Source organism: Callithrix jacchus, chromosome 10 (genome assembly GCF_049354715.1).
Source record: "Callithrix jacchus isolate 240 chromosome 10, calJac240_pri, whole genome shotgun sequence".
NCBI lineage: Eukaryota > Metazoa > Chordata > Mammalia > Primates > Cebidae > Callithrix > Callithrix jacchus.
The window spans coordinates 105,571,273-105,589,084 of NC_133511.1; the positions used below are offsets into that span (position 1 = coordinate 105,571,273).

General features: G+C 36.7%; 1 protein-coding gene across 42 annotated transcripts in view; it reads right to left on the reverse strand.

Moving 5' to 3' along the window:
- Nucleotides 1–17,812, reverse strand: part of LRRC4C (leucine rich repeat containing 4C) — a 1,379,884-nt gene that overhangs the window by 297,997 nt on the left and 1,064,075 nt on the right. The window lies entirely within an intron of this gene.

Consider the following 17,812-nt stretch of genomic DNA (forward strand, 5'->3'; position numbering starts at 1 on the left):
CTATTATATTCTGACTCATTCTGTCAAAGTATAAAGCATTTTATTTTGCATTTGTTGAATTGTCTGTCTCTAACTAAATGATAAATTCTGTGAATGAAAAGTGTCAGTGTCATTCACCATATTTCCAAATGAGAGTGTGGCACCTGGTATGTGTTGGGCAGTATACATATTAATTGAATAAATTAATGCAACAACATAGAAAAAAGACTAGAAGGAAATACACTTTAAAAATAAATAGTTATTTCTGGGTCATGGTACTATATGTAATTTTTTTTGATTTCACTATTTTTTGAAGTCTCTAGATTATGCATGTGTTAGTTTTATCATTGCAAAACACAATACAACGAATTCTATCTAAAATATTATCTGTGTCAAAAACAAAAGCTCACTTGCAAGTCTGATTTATATGCAACCTGGAATATAAACATTAACTGAATAAAATATATTTCTGCCTACTATTTGAGACAACTATTGTATGACCAGACTAGTAGCAAGGAATATGAAATAGTGTAATTGACCAATTTTGAAACTCTATGCCCACAAAGATGAAGAAAATCAATAGGAACTGCTCCCCCTTCTCCAAGACAAATTTATGTGTAATAAGAGATACACTGCAGATGATGGATGTGGGCTACACATATTCCCTTGGTGCTTGTTTGCAAAGCCATTTTTGTCCTGTCTTTTACCTGGGTTTTCACAGAAGCTTGAGGGATTAGGGTTGTTTTGCAAATAAAATTTCACTGTCTGGAGAGACTGAGGGAATCTTAGGATCTAGATTCAAAAGACATTTGCATAGTTATCAGTCAGATTTCATGCTCTAAAATGCAAAAAATATTCTCATTCCTCTAATCCTCCAAAATAAAGTCATAAATGTTCAGGCCATGTGGATCTGAGAAAGCAAAGCATCTATTGGAAATATTTTCTCCTCACACATGAGCCAAACTACAGCTCAGACATGTTGATTTCTCTGTCAGAAGCTGGAAGACACTCTATTTTTCTCCTTTTTGCCCTTGAAATAGTTAGGTTGATTTGATTGATTTAGGTTGGTGTGCATTCAGTTACGAATTTCTCATTGCTAAACTCATTCTATAGGGAGATAATGTTTCAATGCATGAGGATCAAAGGAAATCTCCCTGAAAGTCATCAGTTTAATGAGGGCTGGTCATTCATCCTGATGAGTTTTCCTCATCTTCTCCTGGAATGAGGACAAATGTCATAGATATATTATAGGTAAAGGAAGGTTGGCTAAGGCAATGGCAGAAATTAATTTAATCTCCTGTTCTAGCTTCAACTACCTACATCATTCAAACCAAAAACAGAAATACAAAATTAATAGCTTGACATAATTTTGTATTTAACCTTGAAATATGGTTAGGCAATTTAAACCAATTCTACATACAAATGCAATCAGTATGAGAATCCATTAGTGATTGAGACCAATTATTAACCAAAGAAATGTAAATTCAGTGTAATTGCATCACACATTCTATAGTTATAACTCAGCTGAAGAGCATGAAAAGAATTGGCAAAGAGGATAAAAATTTGGGGGGAAGATTTATTAAAATAACAGTTTAAAATATTAATTATCAACTTATTTCCAATCACTGAGTATGTGTTTAGATAGATTGCAGATAATTCATTATTAGTATAGTGAAAGCTAAAGAGGAGAATTATACCAAAGTATTTCTCATGATCTCATTTCTTTGTGTTAGAAGCCTACAGTATTATACCACCAACATAGAAATAAACGTTATCAGTCAGATATGAGATTCCTACTGAAACTCTTTAATGAATATTCACTTTTCAATTAATAAGCCATTTTAATTCTAGAAGTCTGCAACTATACTCTGAAATTTTTTGTTGAATTTCCCTTTACAATGTTTCAAATATAATTTAATTAACATATAACAAAACGCAAACGTGTTTGGTATTTAAAATGGGGTGTTATACACTTAACTAAACTGTATACATAGCATTTAATTTCTCTTTATAAAAACTTATTTTTTGGAAAAGTCTCTATGTTTAAATTCCTACTACATTTGAAGCAGTTTATTTTATCCTTGACCAACTTTGTCTTTTTTTATTTTTTGCTTTACCAAGTTGTAAAGTTATTTATGTGCTACCTCACTTGAAACTCCAAGAGGTGGGGGACCTCTATAGTGAAACTATAAATATCACAATTTTTTTAAAAAAATATAGGTTAAGTCATTTTACTCAGTACTAAAGTTAATAAATGCAGAATAAGATCTAGAACAAGGGTTTGCAAACTATTGTCCATGAATCACCTGTTTTTATGTGCCAAAATTGGCTTTTGCATTTTTAAATTGTTGAAAACAAATTAAAAAGAAAAGTAATATTTTGTGACACATGAAAACTGATATTTAATTATAAATGTCCATGTTTTATACATGATAAGTATAAAACACTACTAAAATAAAAGAAGACACAAATATGGATATTTTGTGTTCATGAATTGAAATAATTAATATGCTATAATGTATATACTCCAAAAGCAATATACAGATTTGATGAAGTCCCTATACAAATTCCAATGACATCTTGCCCAGAAATAGAAAAAACAATCTAATATTCATATGAGAAGACAAAAAAACCCTGAATAGCCAAAGCAATCTTAAGCAAACAGAATGAAGCTGAAAGTATCACACTACCTGGCTCTAAAATATACTGTAAAGCTACAGCAGTCGAAACAGTACCAGAATAAAAACGGACACACAGATTAATGGAACAGAATAGAGAGCTCAGAAATCCACACATTTATGGTCAACTGATTTTCATTTTTTGAGACGAAGTTTCACTGTTGTTACCCAGGCTGGAGTGCAATGGTGCAATCTCGGCTCACCGCAGCCTTCGCCTCCTGGGTTCAGGCAATTCTCCTGCCTCAGCCTCCTGAGTAGCTGGGATCATAGGCATGAGCCACCATGCAAAGAACACATAATAAGGGAAGACATTATCTTAAAGAAATGTTTTTGAGATTACTAGATATCCACATGCAGAAAAATGAATCTAGGCCTTCAGTTCACATCATTTAAAAAATTAACTCCAAAACAAATTAACTCAGAATGAATTAAGAACCTCAATGTAATCCCTGAAACTGTAAAACTTCCAGAAGAAAAACATAGGAAAAAAGCTCCACGAATTTGGTCTGGGCAATTGATATATTCCCCTAGAGCAGAGGCAAGAAAAGCTAAAAGTGACAAATAGAATCACATCAAACCAAAAACCTTCTTCACAGCCAAGGAAATACTCAACAGAGTGAAGAGGCAACCTATAAAATGGGAGAAAACATTTGCAAACCATGTGTCTGATGAGAGGTTAGTAGCCCAAGTATATAAAAAATGAAAATGACTCGAGCCAAAAAACAAATTAATGCTGATTAAAAACTGGGCAAAGGACCTGAATAAATGTTTCTCACAATGGCCAATAGGGTTATATAAAAATGCTCAACATCACTAATCCTTAGGAAAGCGCAAATCAAAATCACCATGAGATATCACCTCATATCTATTGGAATGGCCACCATAAAAAACATGAAAATAACAAGTTTTAGAAAGAATGGGGAGAAAAGGAAATCCTTGAACACTGTTGGTTGAATGTAAATTAGCATAGGCATTATGCAAAATGATATGGCGGGTTCTTAAAGAATTGAAAATAGAAATAAATCTTTTCACTCTACAAAAACTAATGTGTAAGGTAATGATTACATTAGTCTGATTTAATGTATATACATTAGCATGTATATACTTTACAGTGTATACATATTTCAAAACATTATTTTGTACACAATAAATATCTACAATTTTGTCAATTAAAATAATCAATTAGAAAAACAAATTTTAATGTCTATAAGCAAAGTTTTATTGGAACATGGCCACATGCATTTGTTTACATATAGCCTATGGTTGCAATCACACTACAATGACAGGGTTGAGTAGTTGTTATGGAAACATCTAGCTCTTTTCAGAAAAAAAAAATTGCTGACCATTAGTCTAGAAAAATGTTATATAATAGAAATATGAGGTACATATGTATTTTGAAATTTTTAATAGCTGCATTTAAAAATCATAAAAGAAACAGGAACCATTATAATATATCTTACTTAACTCAAAATACCCCAAACAGTATGTCAACATGTAATCAATGTAAAAATTATAAATATTTTACTTTCTTTTTTGGCACTAAATCTTCAAAGTTTAATATATATTTTACTTTGACAGCTCCTCTCAATTTAGACTAGCCATATTTCAACTTCTCACAAACAACCTGTAGCTAGCAGCTACCATAATGAACACTGTGTCTAGATGATAAGTCTTTTCATATTGTCAACTTTTCAGCCACTAAATAGCACATTTATATTTTATTGAATTTATGTTTTCTGTTCTATTCTTTTATTTCCCCGCTTTTCTGCTGTATGGAGGCCTGAGTCAAGGGTGGTTTGCTGGGTTGGGTGTCCCCATGATCTAAGCGTAGGAACAAGGCAATTTTTGTGTCATTGCTCATCACCATACCAGTGGCAAAATCCTGAAAGTTTATCATCTGTTTCTAGCCAGGTAAAAGTTCTAAATTCTGAACTGAATCCAGTAATGTAGGTGTTGCCTTTTCATTTCAGAGCAGAAAGAAATGTCATGTTTTTTTGCTAGAGAGATAATTTTACTGTTAATGTAGTTTAAGTCCAATTAGCTTTCTTGGCAGTCACATCTAACCATTGATTCTTATTATACCCCTGAGAAAATATCACCTCTATGTCTTTTTTTAAAGTGTTGCAATTAAAGCCGCATAACCACATCTTGCTTAAGTAAGTTTTCTCCCTTGCTTTCTTGTTTATGTGTCTTGATTCAGAAGGTATCCTCAGAGAGAACATTGGTGATTGACAAACAGGCATGTATTCTGATACCATAAAAGTAAGTCAGTTTTCACATTTTGTGGGGTGGTGGGAAGGAACTGATTGATAATATTGACTGAAATTTATATTATTTGAATATACACTTCTTGAATTTTATTGTTGTTAAACATCTGGAGCATTAAAAGATAATAAAACATGTACCCAAATTGTTATGGAAAACTCCAAGTCACATATGCTTATTTAGTTCACTTTTTCTTGACTTGTATCCACAGAGCTGAGATTTTAGAGTATTTTTAATTTGCACAGTAATGTTTCAGTGTGGTAAAATTGTTCCCAGATTTTCAGATGGAATTAAGTACATCAAAAATGCATGTTATTTGAAAAACTCCATTTGGTATTTTAGATAATAATACCACATTTGCATGAGCTCCATTATCTACACACACCGAAGATCCACTGCTCTGGTATGTACTTATTTCTCCTTTTTGAATATTAATTTATTCTTTCTTTCCTTGCTGTTTCTACCTCAGACCCAGAGTGCTGAATGGACGGTATGGAGTATAAATTCTGAATATAAAACCTGTATAAATTACTTGCTATCTTTCTCCTTCTCAAGCCATAAGATAAAGCAAATGCTTACTGTTGCAGGTTTTAAGAGGAAACAATGTAAGATTATTGTAATTATAGTTATAAAACAATCACCTATATATTACCTTGCTATAAATATTAGTTACTCCCATGATTATGTCTCCAGCCTATCAGGAAATTCAATAAAAATTAAAACTGACTGTGATAATATAACCATGGTAGCTAGAATTGTTATGTGTTTACTCTGTGCTAAGCCTTTTGTATATAACATCTTATTCAATCCTCTCAATAAACCTAGGAGATTAGTTCTAACACTGCTCTCATTTTGCAGTTGAGAAAACAGACTTATTGAGGTTGAGTAAATTTCTTAATATTAAAAATATATAAAAATACTGATTTTGTTTTCTAAAGGCATATGCTTTTTGGGGGACTTATCTGTTAAAACTCTTGTTTTGCTATGATGGCCTGTCTATATTTAAGCCATATTTTTAGATTCCTTTCTAGGCCTCACAAAAGTAACTTTTACATATGCTACATATTTTAAAAAATAAGTCATAATTTTGTCTTGAAAAAAAATTCTGCAAGACCAGCATATAAATAACAACAATGGGACATAATAAGCTTTATTGTAAATAGTTCCTCGTCCCTAAGGAATAGAAATTACAAAAGGATGACACATTCAGACTTCTGTAATTCATAAACAATAAATAAATGGTGTTAGTGATCAACACAGTTACTATCTCCTTTATTGAGCTTATTTCTTTCCTGTTTTTTTTTTTTTTTATTTTTTGGTGAATGAGACTGTCTTCCAGTTACATGGGCTCAACATTTCACAATCTTTTATTTTTAAATCTTCTCTACTTCTCAGATGTAATGATTTAGCAATTTTTAAAAATTATGTATGAATAACAAATGCATCTCCTCTTTTTCATTTTCACCTCCATCATCATCACACAAGCACTCATTCTTTCTTTTCTGTTGCCATTACTTCCAAATTGAAGTGCTTAACTTGGCCATCTCCCATCTCATTCACCTTAAATATTTCTGCCAAATTATTTTTTTCTGAAGCACAATTCTAAATCATAGTTAAGAGAATTTATTCTGGAGTTAAGCTATGAGGGATCAAATTCTGACTCCACCCTTACTCACTTTGTGATTCTGGGGCAGTCCTTGAAACACCAGGACTCAGTTTTTTAACTATAACTTGGGAGTAATAAGTATTGTTTAAGTCATTGGGTTGTTGTAAAGACTAGATTATATAAAATAAGAGGTGCATAGCTCTTAAAATAGTGTCTTCAACAAACATTATTAGCTATCATTGTTATATTCAGAGAAAAGAACTTCAGTGGTTTTAAATTTCTAAACTCGGCATTCAATGCTCTTGATATCTAGTGCCAATCCATTTTTGCATGTAAATTTTTTTTTATTCCAACTCAATTCAGCTCCCTATTTATTTAGCCAGAATCCATCTAGACAATGAAGAGTATTAAAAAAAAAAAGACATAGTGATTGCTGTGGTGGAACTTGAAATCTACTAAGACTAACAGAATCATGAATAATAATCAGGTAATGATTTCTCAAGTGCCAAGCTGGGCTCATAGCAGAAAGTGATTGGTTTTTTTCATGGAAAGGCCTAGCAGGAAGAAGGGAAATCTCCATCAAGATTGCGATCTTTGGACTGCCTCAGACAAGGCCATCAAAGGAAAGAAAGAGTGGACACACAATGCATTTACAGACCCGACACTCAACCAAAAGGGATTACATAATATGCTTGTCCAAAGTCTTCCCCGGCTGAAGTGTTCTCCCACCCTCTCTGCTTAACATTCCCGTTTTCCCACACCTCAACATTTGCAAATCTTTTACATCTCCCACGGCCTCATTCAAAGGTTGTCCTCTCAAGGAAGTCATGATTTCACTATCCAATCCCTCTTTTCACTTCTCATTCTCATGGCATGTTAGCTAAACTTCTCTGTGGTCCTTCATATATTCTATCTTCATAAATAATTTTTGTAGGATATCAGCTCCTTCAAATTAGCAGTTATGTAAAATCTATTTCTGTGTGTATTGTAACACTTGGACAATATCTAATAAATATGCAGAAGATATTTATGTAATGAAGTGAATGTTGTTTAAAAATGAAGTTTTGCTGCAGAGAACTGGAACAAAGGTTAAGTGACAGTTTCATTTCCTTCCTTCCTACGTCCAACTTTGACTTTGAAGGCTTTCTCTTTGCCGTGCTGTTGTGTGTGGACTTATTAGAGCTAGAGCTGTACTACCTTCCCACCCTGTCAGGACTTGGCTTGGACCACACTGAGAAAACAAGAAGTGGTTTGTGTGACTCAGTGGTCCTTCCTGCTGAGTCATTGAGTTTTCAGTTTCCACTCTCTGCTGGTTCCAGGGGATGTTCATTTGTTCATTTAGTCAATACCTCTGAGCAGCTGCTGTGAGCCTGAGGAACGAAGTGGTGAGGGAAAGGACTGGCTTGGAATGAATGGGTGTCAAGGATCTGAGTAGTTTAGCTCAGAGAAGGGCAAAGCCACTGCTCCCTTCTAAGCTTTCCTGTAGCTTAGGAACTCACATGCACACTTCTGGGCTTCCTCAGAGGTGGCTCATTCTTAAGGCACAGAATTTCAGAGCTGAGGGAACTTTTTAAGACCAAGTGAGTCCAATCTTTTTTAAAAAATATATGTATGAACAAATGAAGTTCTGAGAAGTTAAAGAATAGAGGTAGCTTGTAAAATTAGGCCCAGAATTCAGACCTATTCACTCCAAATCTGGAGCTCTTTCGTTTTTCTTTCCTTTTTTTTTTTAGATGGAGTCTCACACTTCGCACCTATGATTATGCATCAATATTTTCATATATAGCACATGCCTATTGTTTTATGGCTAAAAGATGACAAAAGCATATTTGTCTTTAAATGTTTATTTTTACATTTAAAGTTCATGGAGATTCTAGGCATACATGACTGGATAGCTTTCTTTAAAATTGTGTTGTAAAAGAAAGAAAGCACAAGCATTGTGAACTAGAGGATTTGTATTTAAATGAGTAACTTCTGCCAGGAAGGTTAGATGTGAGATTACAGATTTTGCTGAACATTATGTTTGGCTAAAAAACAACTCAGTGGTTTTGTTTATTCGAATAGTATTTCCAAATCCACTTTCATTAGCAAGAATGCTGCAGGACCCAGCAGTTCCAGGAGGGAATCCATTTCCAGTAGCTTTAGGAGATAATGATTAGCCATCTTAAAGTTTAGCCTTATTAGAAATGACTGAAATGCATTATAGGGCAGCAGTAACTGTATCAGTTGGTTTTCCAACCAGTGGTATGGAATTAAAAATGCATTAAAATTTATACAAAAGAAAGTAAACAGCAATGAATCTCTATTGGCTTTCACATAGTTAAATGAACTGCTCTTTTTCTTTGTGTAGCTAATAAAAAAAAGACAAAAATAGAAAAAATATTCCATTTGGAACTTGATTCATGTGAAACTCTATTATTGATAAAATGGATGGCCTCTTTCTTTAAGCATGTAATTCATGTATTCCTTAACACATGCACAGATACAACCAGAGAAGAAGGGATCTTCTCTTAGAAGAGCTAGAACTCCTATTGATTCTTTTTATGACCAAGGTTTGATCAAGCAGAGCAGACAGAATTAGAACGTGAAACAAAACCCCAGGAGGAATGGAATAAACAGCTATGGAAATTACTTAACATTTCTCATTATCTACATAAATATTAACTTCCATCATTAATTTCTAGTCACTTTTTGAAACTCTGTTTATGAAAGTTTTAGACTCCTAGTCTCCCCAGCCATGTCTTCCATCCGTTGATTCATATATTCAAGGACATTTACTGAAGAGTGGTGAATGAGAAGTATAAAATCACTGCCCGCTTGCAGTTTGTGGTTTAATCATGGAGGCGTATATTAAACACTTTCATAAATATATAATTACAATATAAGGACTTTAGTGGAAAAGTGCAGAGCGTTATAACAAAAAGATTCACCAGTATAGAACCTGTGTAGTCACATACAAGCTCATGAACAGAAGAGCCAATGGCTTGGTTTAATGCTCTCTCTTAGCTATCTTGATATTCGTAATTTGGTCTTTGAAATTGTGTTTTGTAAGTGACATGCGGCGGTGCAATGGGACACATGCATGAACAGAGGAGACAGTGCAATATGAGTGTCCACCCTTTCTTGATGCCCTATTCATATGTAGCACAGAATTCCAGTGGACCTGCAATATGTAAGAGGTCAGTAAGACTTAACAGTGAGTTCAAGAAAAGTATGTTACAAAATGACAGAGTAAGCTGGTGTACTGATGAGCCTTAGAGCCAATACTTCGTGTTCTAACCAGAACTCACTTTGAATGCAGAGAGTAATGACAAAGAAATAAATATGAATGACTGAGGAGCCTTGTATTATTTTTTCTTACTCATGTTACTTCCCTGAGCCAGTTAGTCACTTATGCAGAAAATGATGGCCTTGAAGCAAAACGGAGTAGGTTAACCCATACTTTCTTTTTCTTTCAATCTTTCCTTATCAATCAGTAAGGCTGAAAGTAGAAGGGTTGATAGAATATGTATCTATCATGAAAGGAAATAAAAGCATGGAAGTTAGCTTTGTGCAACATTGCCACTGATCTGGTAAGAATAAAATACATATGCTTGTATGAGCTATGAAATAGAAATTATAACTCTTATTTTTGCATGTGTATTAAATCCTTTTGATTTGTGGTTAAAATTTGTGCTATGCAATATAAAAATAATGTGAAAATACATGTTTTTAATTTAAAATTTTATTTTATTTTTACTCAGAACAATAATACATAACAACAACAACTAATCCACCATGACGAGATGAGAGAGGTAGAGAAAAAGAGGGAAAGCCTTCATAATTTAATACCTTCAACAATGTATATTTTGCTTTTTAAACAATGGGCTAAACATTTTCATTTTTTACTGGGCTCTACAAATTATGTTTCTGGCTTTAGCTGTAAGAATGTATAAGAATGAGTTAACTTAGCCTGGGAATTTAGAACTTCTTGCCAAGTGATAATTAAGCTGAGATTAAAAGATGCACAGGAGTAGAGGCAGATGAGAAAGCAGTAGGGGGATAAGATGGGGTTTGGAAGGGAGGGATGCTTCAGGCAGAGGATCAGATACCAAGGTCCTAAAGGAAGAAGGAGCTAAAAATATTGGTGGAAAATACAGACAGTCAGTGTCATTGGAAGTTAGTAAGCAGATACTGATTACACAGGGTAGGGCTTCAACTTACATCATACTGCATCTCTTGAAAGGAGAAAAATGATGGTGCTGAAATGAGTGAAACTGGAATACTCAGAATTAATTATTACAAAAACCACCCTGTACCAGTTTATGAATCTATGTCTGGCACTAAGTGGCTTGCTGACATTACCTTTTTGGTCCTCCCAACAATAAGGCAAAGTGAGGTTTGCTGGCTTCCTTATTCAGACAAAAAAATAGAAAATTAACAAATTCACTCAAGGTTACATAGCCAGTGAGTGACAGTTATAACTGGACCACTCTTTCTGAAAAGGAACTAGACTGTAAGCCCCAACAGGGAAGGAATTTGCTCAATGTGCTACTATATTCTTAGCTCATAGCGTACATAATAGACTCTCAATATTTGTTGAATGAATGAATAAATGAATGACTTAGTGAGTCTTCTTCAGAAAATTCACTGTGCCTTCATGACTTTTGATGGATTATGGAATATTCAAATGAGGTTTGTGTATACTTTGAGATCCAGTGAGTGTTCCTTTTCAAATGAACAACAAAAAGTGAAAAAGGAAAGCAGCATGCTTTAGTTAAAAGAGAGTAGATAGGAAGGCAAGAGATAGACTTTGTTTCATTAGCTATGTGACCTTGGGCCAGTCACTTCCCCTCAGTACTCAGTTTTTCAAATAAAATACAACAGAGGATGAATGTCTTTCCAGTTTTCACATGGTATGGTTTGATCATTCTGGGAATTATTTAGCAATAAATGAGCTCAATACCTAAAACTTCTCTTTTATAACACAGAAGAAACATAAAATATGAGACACATAATTTTATTTTTAGTCATTTATATTTTTTCTGAGATGGAGTCTTGCTCTGTGGCCCAGGATGGAGTACGGTGCCATGACTTCAGCTCACTGTAACCTACCCCTCCCAGGTTTAAGTGATTCTCCTGCATTAGCCTCCCAAGTAGCTGGGATTACAGGTATCTGCCACCATGCCTAGTTAATTTTTTTTGAGACAGAGTCTTGATCTGTCACCAGGCACCAGGCTGGAGTGCAGTGACATGATCTTGGCTCACTGTAACCTCTGCTTACCAGGTTCAAGCAATGCTCCTGCCTCAGCCTCCCAGGTAGCTGGGACTACAGGCATGCACCACCACACCCAGCTAATTGTTGTATTCTTTAGTAGAAATGGGGTTTGACCATGTTGGCCAGGATGGTCTCGATCTCTTGACCTCGTGATTCGCCCATCTCAGCAACCCAATGTGTTGGGATTACAGGCATGAGGCACTGCACCCGGCCCTAATTTTTTCATTTTTAGCTGAGACAAGGTTTCATTATGTTTCACAATGTTGGGCAGGCTCCAGTGATCTGCCCACCTCTGCTGACCTCAAGTGATCTCTCCACCTTGGCCTCCCAAAGTGCTGAGATTACAGGTATGAGTCACCACATCTAGCCAAGACATGTAATTTTAAAGCACCAAATTCCTCAGATAAGGTCACTCATTTATCTATTTATTTATTAATTCATTCTTTTAACAAGCCTTTCTGAGGAGTACATTATGTGCCTGGAAAAAGTCTCCTGCTAAAATGATGAAATGATCTTCATTTCAGGAAATAGCAAGACTCTGAGGGAGTAAAATGTGGGTTAAGGTTTATCTGCTACTCAAAAATGGTAAAAGCCAAATCTAATTCTACTTTGAATCACAAGTCTGGTGTCACACAGAGCCAATATTGTTGTAATGTGTAGTAATAATGCCAGCACCTTTCAGAATAAATTCCGATGTTTGAATCATTTGATTACTTTCCTCACTTTGACTCTCCCTTGATGAAATCAAAGGCAGACAGCTGTAAAACTTCCTACACACAACAAAGTCTGTGCCTTCCACTAGTAAAAACTTGGCTTTGTTCTCACAGAAGCAAGCATATGATCAAGAAAGGTGGGACAAGAATATTGATAGGCTCCAAACAGACAATCTACAGAGTGGGAGAAAATTTTTGCAATCTATCTATTTATATAAAGACAAAGATCTAATATCCAGAATCTACAAGGAACTTAAACAAACTTGCAAGAAAAAACAATCCCATTAAAAAGTAGCAAAGGACATCAACAGACACTTCTCAAAAGAAGACATTCATGTAGCCAACAAACATATTAAAAAAGCTCATCATCACTGATCATTAGAGAAATGCAAATCAAAACCGCAGTGAGATACCATCTTATGTCAGTCAAAGTCGGAATTATTAAAAAGTGAAGAAACAACAGAGGCTGGTGAGGCTGTGAAGAAAAAGCAACACTCAAGGGAGAAAAAGAAGATGGCACAGTAGGAACAACTCAGAATTGCAGCTCTCAGTGAAGGTGCAGAGGTTGAGTCCAAGCTGCATTTCCAGACGGATCTTTGTTGCCCACAGAATGGGGAAATTCCCAGGTGTAGGGGAGACAAGGGACGCCAGTGCAGCCATTTTGACTGGCACGACCATTTTGGCCAGCGCCACAGCGCAGTGGCACCCCGCACAAAACACACTGGTCTGGGTGCCCGGTTAAACCGGCAATCTGAGATTTGGGAGGGCAGATTAGCAAATCCATCTGATTAAACGGGACTTGGACAGTGAGCCAGACCAGGAGATTCCCAGGAAGTGACATTTGACCCGGCGCAGTGGGTTGCTGCACGGGAAATCACACAGATCCCGGTGCCCTATCAGCAGGCGACTGAAACACCTGGGAGAGAGTCAACTGTTCAATTTAAAAAAAAAAAAAGAAAAAGGGCTCTGAGGCAGGGAGCCAGGTGATCAGGCTCGGTGGGTCCCACACCCACAGGGACAAACAAAATGGTGATTCGAAATGCTCAGGGTTGAGAGTTTCACTGTGGGTACAGCTGAATCCAGGACGGTGCAGCTCGCTGGGGGATGGGTGTCTGCCATTACTGAGGAATTCTGCCCCTACTCAGGTACACTCCCATTGCTGATGCAGCCTGCCATTGCCGAGGCAACCCGCCATATCAGAGAGACTCCGCCAACAGGCAGAGCCTACGACAGCAGGGCAGAGCCCACGGGCAACAGGGCAGAGCCCACGGCAACAGGGTGGGCCCTGTGGTAGCAGGGCAGAGCCTCGGCAGGCAAATAGTGACTAGACTGCCTCCTACATGGGCAGGACAGTGCAACAGATACTCATAAAGAAAGCCCTAACTCCCCGAAACAGAGCATCTGAGGAAAAAAAAGGGGTTTTATAAGTTCTGCTGCAGCAGACTTAAACACACCTGCCTAACAGCCGTGAATGAACAATGGAGCTCACAGCTCAGTACTTGAGCTCCTATAAAGTACAGACCGTCTCCTCAAGCAGCTCCCTGACCTCTGTATATCCAAAGAGTCACCTCGAAAAGGACTGATCAGACTGACATTTGGCAGGCATCATTCTGGGACAAAGATAGCAGCAGAAGAAACTGGGAGCATCCCTCACTGTTCTGCAGCTGCTACAGGTGTACCCCAGACAAGCAGGGCCTGCAGTGGACCTCAGCAGTCGTAGAGCAGAGGGGCTAGACTGTTAGAAGGAAAACTAAGTAACAGAAATACTTCATCATCAACAATCTGGGCATCCACTCAGAGACCCAATCAAAAAGTCAGCAACTACTCAAATGACAGGTGGATAAATCCAAAAAGATGGGCAGACACAAGCGCAAAAAGGAGGAAAACACCCGAAACCAGAACACCTCACCTCCTACAAAGGACCAAAACTCCTCACTAGCAAGGGAACAAAGCTGGATGGAGAATGAGTGTGACAAAATGATGGAATCAGACTTCAGAAGGTGGATAATGAGAAACTTCCGTGAGCCAAAAGAACATGTTCTAAATCAATGCAAAGAAACTAAGAACCTTGAAAAAAATTTGAAAAATGATTCGAGGAAATGATAACAAGAATGGACAACTTAGAGAGGAATATGAATGAATTGAAGGAGCTGAAAAACACAACATGAGAACTTCACCAAGCATGCACGAGTTTCAACAGCCTAATTGACCAAGCAGAAGAAAGAATATCAGAAGTTGAAGATCAACTCAATGAAATAAAACGAGAAACCAAGATTAGAGAAAAAAACGCAAAAAGGAATTAACAAAGTCTCCAAGAAATGTGGGACTATGTGAAGAGACCTAACCTACGTTTGATAGGTGTACCAGAATGTGATGAAGAGAATGAATCCAAGCTGGAAGATACTCTTCAGGATATTATCCCAGAAAATTTCCCCAACCTGGCAAGGCAGGCCAATATTCAAGCCCAGGAAATACAGAGTACACCACAAAGATATTCCGCAAGAAGAGCAACCTCAAGGCACATAATCATCAGATTCACCAGGGTTGAAATGAAGGAGAAAATACTAAGGGCAGCCAGAGAGAAAGGTCGGGTCACCCACAAAGGGAAGCCCATCAGACTCACAGCAGATCTCTCGGCAGAAACTCTACAAGCCAGAAGAGAGTGTGGGCCAATATTCAACATCCTTAAAGAAGATAACTTTCAATCCAGAATTTCATATCCAGCCAAACTGAGCTTCAGAAGTGAAGGAAAAATAAAATCCTTTGCAAACAAGCAAGTACTCAGAGATATTGTCACCACCAGGACTGCTTTACAAGAGCTCCTGAAGGAGGCACCACACATAGAAAGGAACAACCAGTACCAGCCATTCCAAAAACATACTAAATGCTAAAGAGCATCAACAAAATGAACAATCTGCATCAACTAATGGGCAAAACAGACAGCCAGCATCAAAATGGCAGTATCAAATTCACACATAACAATATTAACCCTAAATGTAAATGGACTAAATGCACCAATCAATAGACACAGACTGGCAAATTGGATAGAACCAATTGGAAAAAACCAAAACCCATCGGTGTGCTGTATCCAGGAAACCCATCTCACAGGCAAGGATACACAAAGGCTCAAAATAAAGGGATGGAGGAAGATTTACCCACAAAATGGAGAGCAAAAAAAAAGCAGGAGTTGCAATTCTCGTCTCTGATAAAATAGACTTTAAAGCAACAAAGATCAAAAGAGACAAAGAAGGTCATTACATTATGGTAAAAGGATCGATACAACAAGAAGACCTAACGATCCTAAACATATATGGACCCAATACAGGAGCACCCAGATACATAAGGCAAGTTCTTAATGACTTACAAAGAGACTTAGACTCCCACACAATAATAGTGGGAGACTTTAACATTCCACTGTCAATATTCGACAGATCAACCAGACAGAAAATTAACAAGGATATCCAGGGCTTGAACTCAGACCTGGAACAAGCAAACCTGATAGACATTTACAGAACTCTCCACCCCAAATCCACAGAATATACATTCTTCTCAGCACCATATCACACCTACTCTAAAATTGACCACATAATTGGAAGTAAAGCACTCCTCAGCAAATGCAAAACAACTGAAATCATAACAAACATTCTCGCAGACCATAGTGCAATCAAGTTAGAACTCAGAATTAAGAAACTAACTCAGAACCGCACAGCTTCATGGAAACTGAACAACTGGCTCTTGAATGTTGATTGGATAAACAATGAAATGAAGGCAGAAATAAAGAAGTTCTTCGAAACCAACAAGAACAAAGACACAACATACCAGAATCTCTGGGACACATTTAAAGCAGTCTCTAGAGGAAAATATGTAGCAATAAGTGCCCACATGAGAAGAGTGGAGAGATCCAAAATTGACACCCTATTGTCAAAACTGAAAGAGCTAGAGGAGCAAGATAAAAAAAACTCAAAACCTAGCAGAAGACAAGAAATAACTAAGATCAGAGCAGAACTGAAGGAGATAGAGACGTGAAAAACCCATCAAAAAATCAATAAATCCAAGAGCTGGTTTTTTGAAAATATCAACAAAATACAGACCACTAGCCAGACTGATAAAAAAGAGAAGAGAGAACAACCAAATAGATGCAATAATAAACGATAAAGGGGAAATCACCACAGATTCCACAGAAATTCAAACCATCATCAAAGAATATTACAAACAACTCTATGCACATAAACTAGTAAACCTGGAAGAAATGGATAAATTCCTGGACTCCTGCATCTTCCCAAGCCTAAACCAGGAGGAAACTGAAACTATAAATAGACCAATAACAATGTCTGGAGTCAAGGCAGCAATTAAGAGCCTACCACACAAAAAAAGCACAGGTCCAGATGGGTTCACAGCCGAATTCTACCAGACACAAAGAGGAGCTGGTACCATTCCTTCTGAAACTATTCCAAATAATCCAAAAAAAGGGAATCCTTCCCAAATCATTTTATGAGACCAACATCATCCTGATACCAAAACCTGGCAGAGACTCAACAAGAAAAGAAAACTTCAGGCCAATATCCACGATAAACATAGATGTAAAAATCTTCAATAAAATACTGGCAAGCTGATTACAATAGCACATCAAAAAACTTATCCATCATGATCAAGTAGGATTCATCCCGGGGAAGCAAGGCTGGTTCAACATACACAAGTCTATAAATGTAATTCACCACATAAACAGAACCAAAAACAAAAACCACATGATTATCTCAATTGACTCAGAGAAGGCATTTGACAAAATTCAACAGCCCTTTATGCTAAAAACCCTCAATCAACTCGGTATTGATGGAACGTGTCTCAAAGTAATAAAAGCTATTTATGACAAACCAACAGCCAATATCATACTGAATGGGCAAAAACTGGAAGCATTCCCTTTGAAATCCAGCACTAGACAAGGATGCCCTCTCTCACCATTCCTATTCAAAATAGTACTGGAAGTTCTCACCAGAGCAATCAGGCAAGAAAAAGAAATAAAGGGTATTCAAATAGGAAAGGTGGAAGCCAAATTGTCTCTATTTGCAGACGACATGATAGTATACCTAGAAGTCCCCATCATCTCAGCCCAAAGCTCCTGAAACTGATAAGCAACTTCAGCAAAGTCTCAGGACATAAAATCAATGTGCAAAAATCACAAGCATTCCTATACACCAATAACAGACTTAAAGAGAGCCAAATTAAGAACGAACTGCCTTTCACAATTGCTACAAAAAAATAAAATACCTAGGAATACGACTTACAAGGAACGTAAGTGACCCCTTCAAGGAAAACT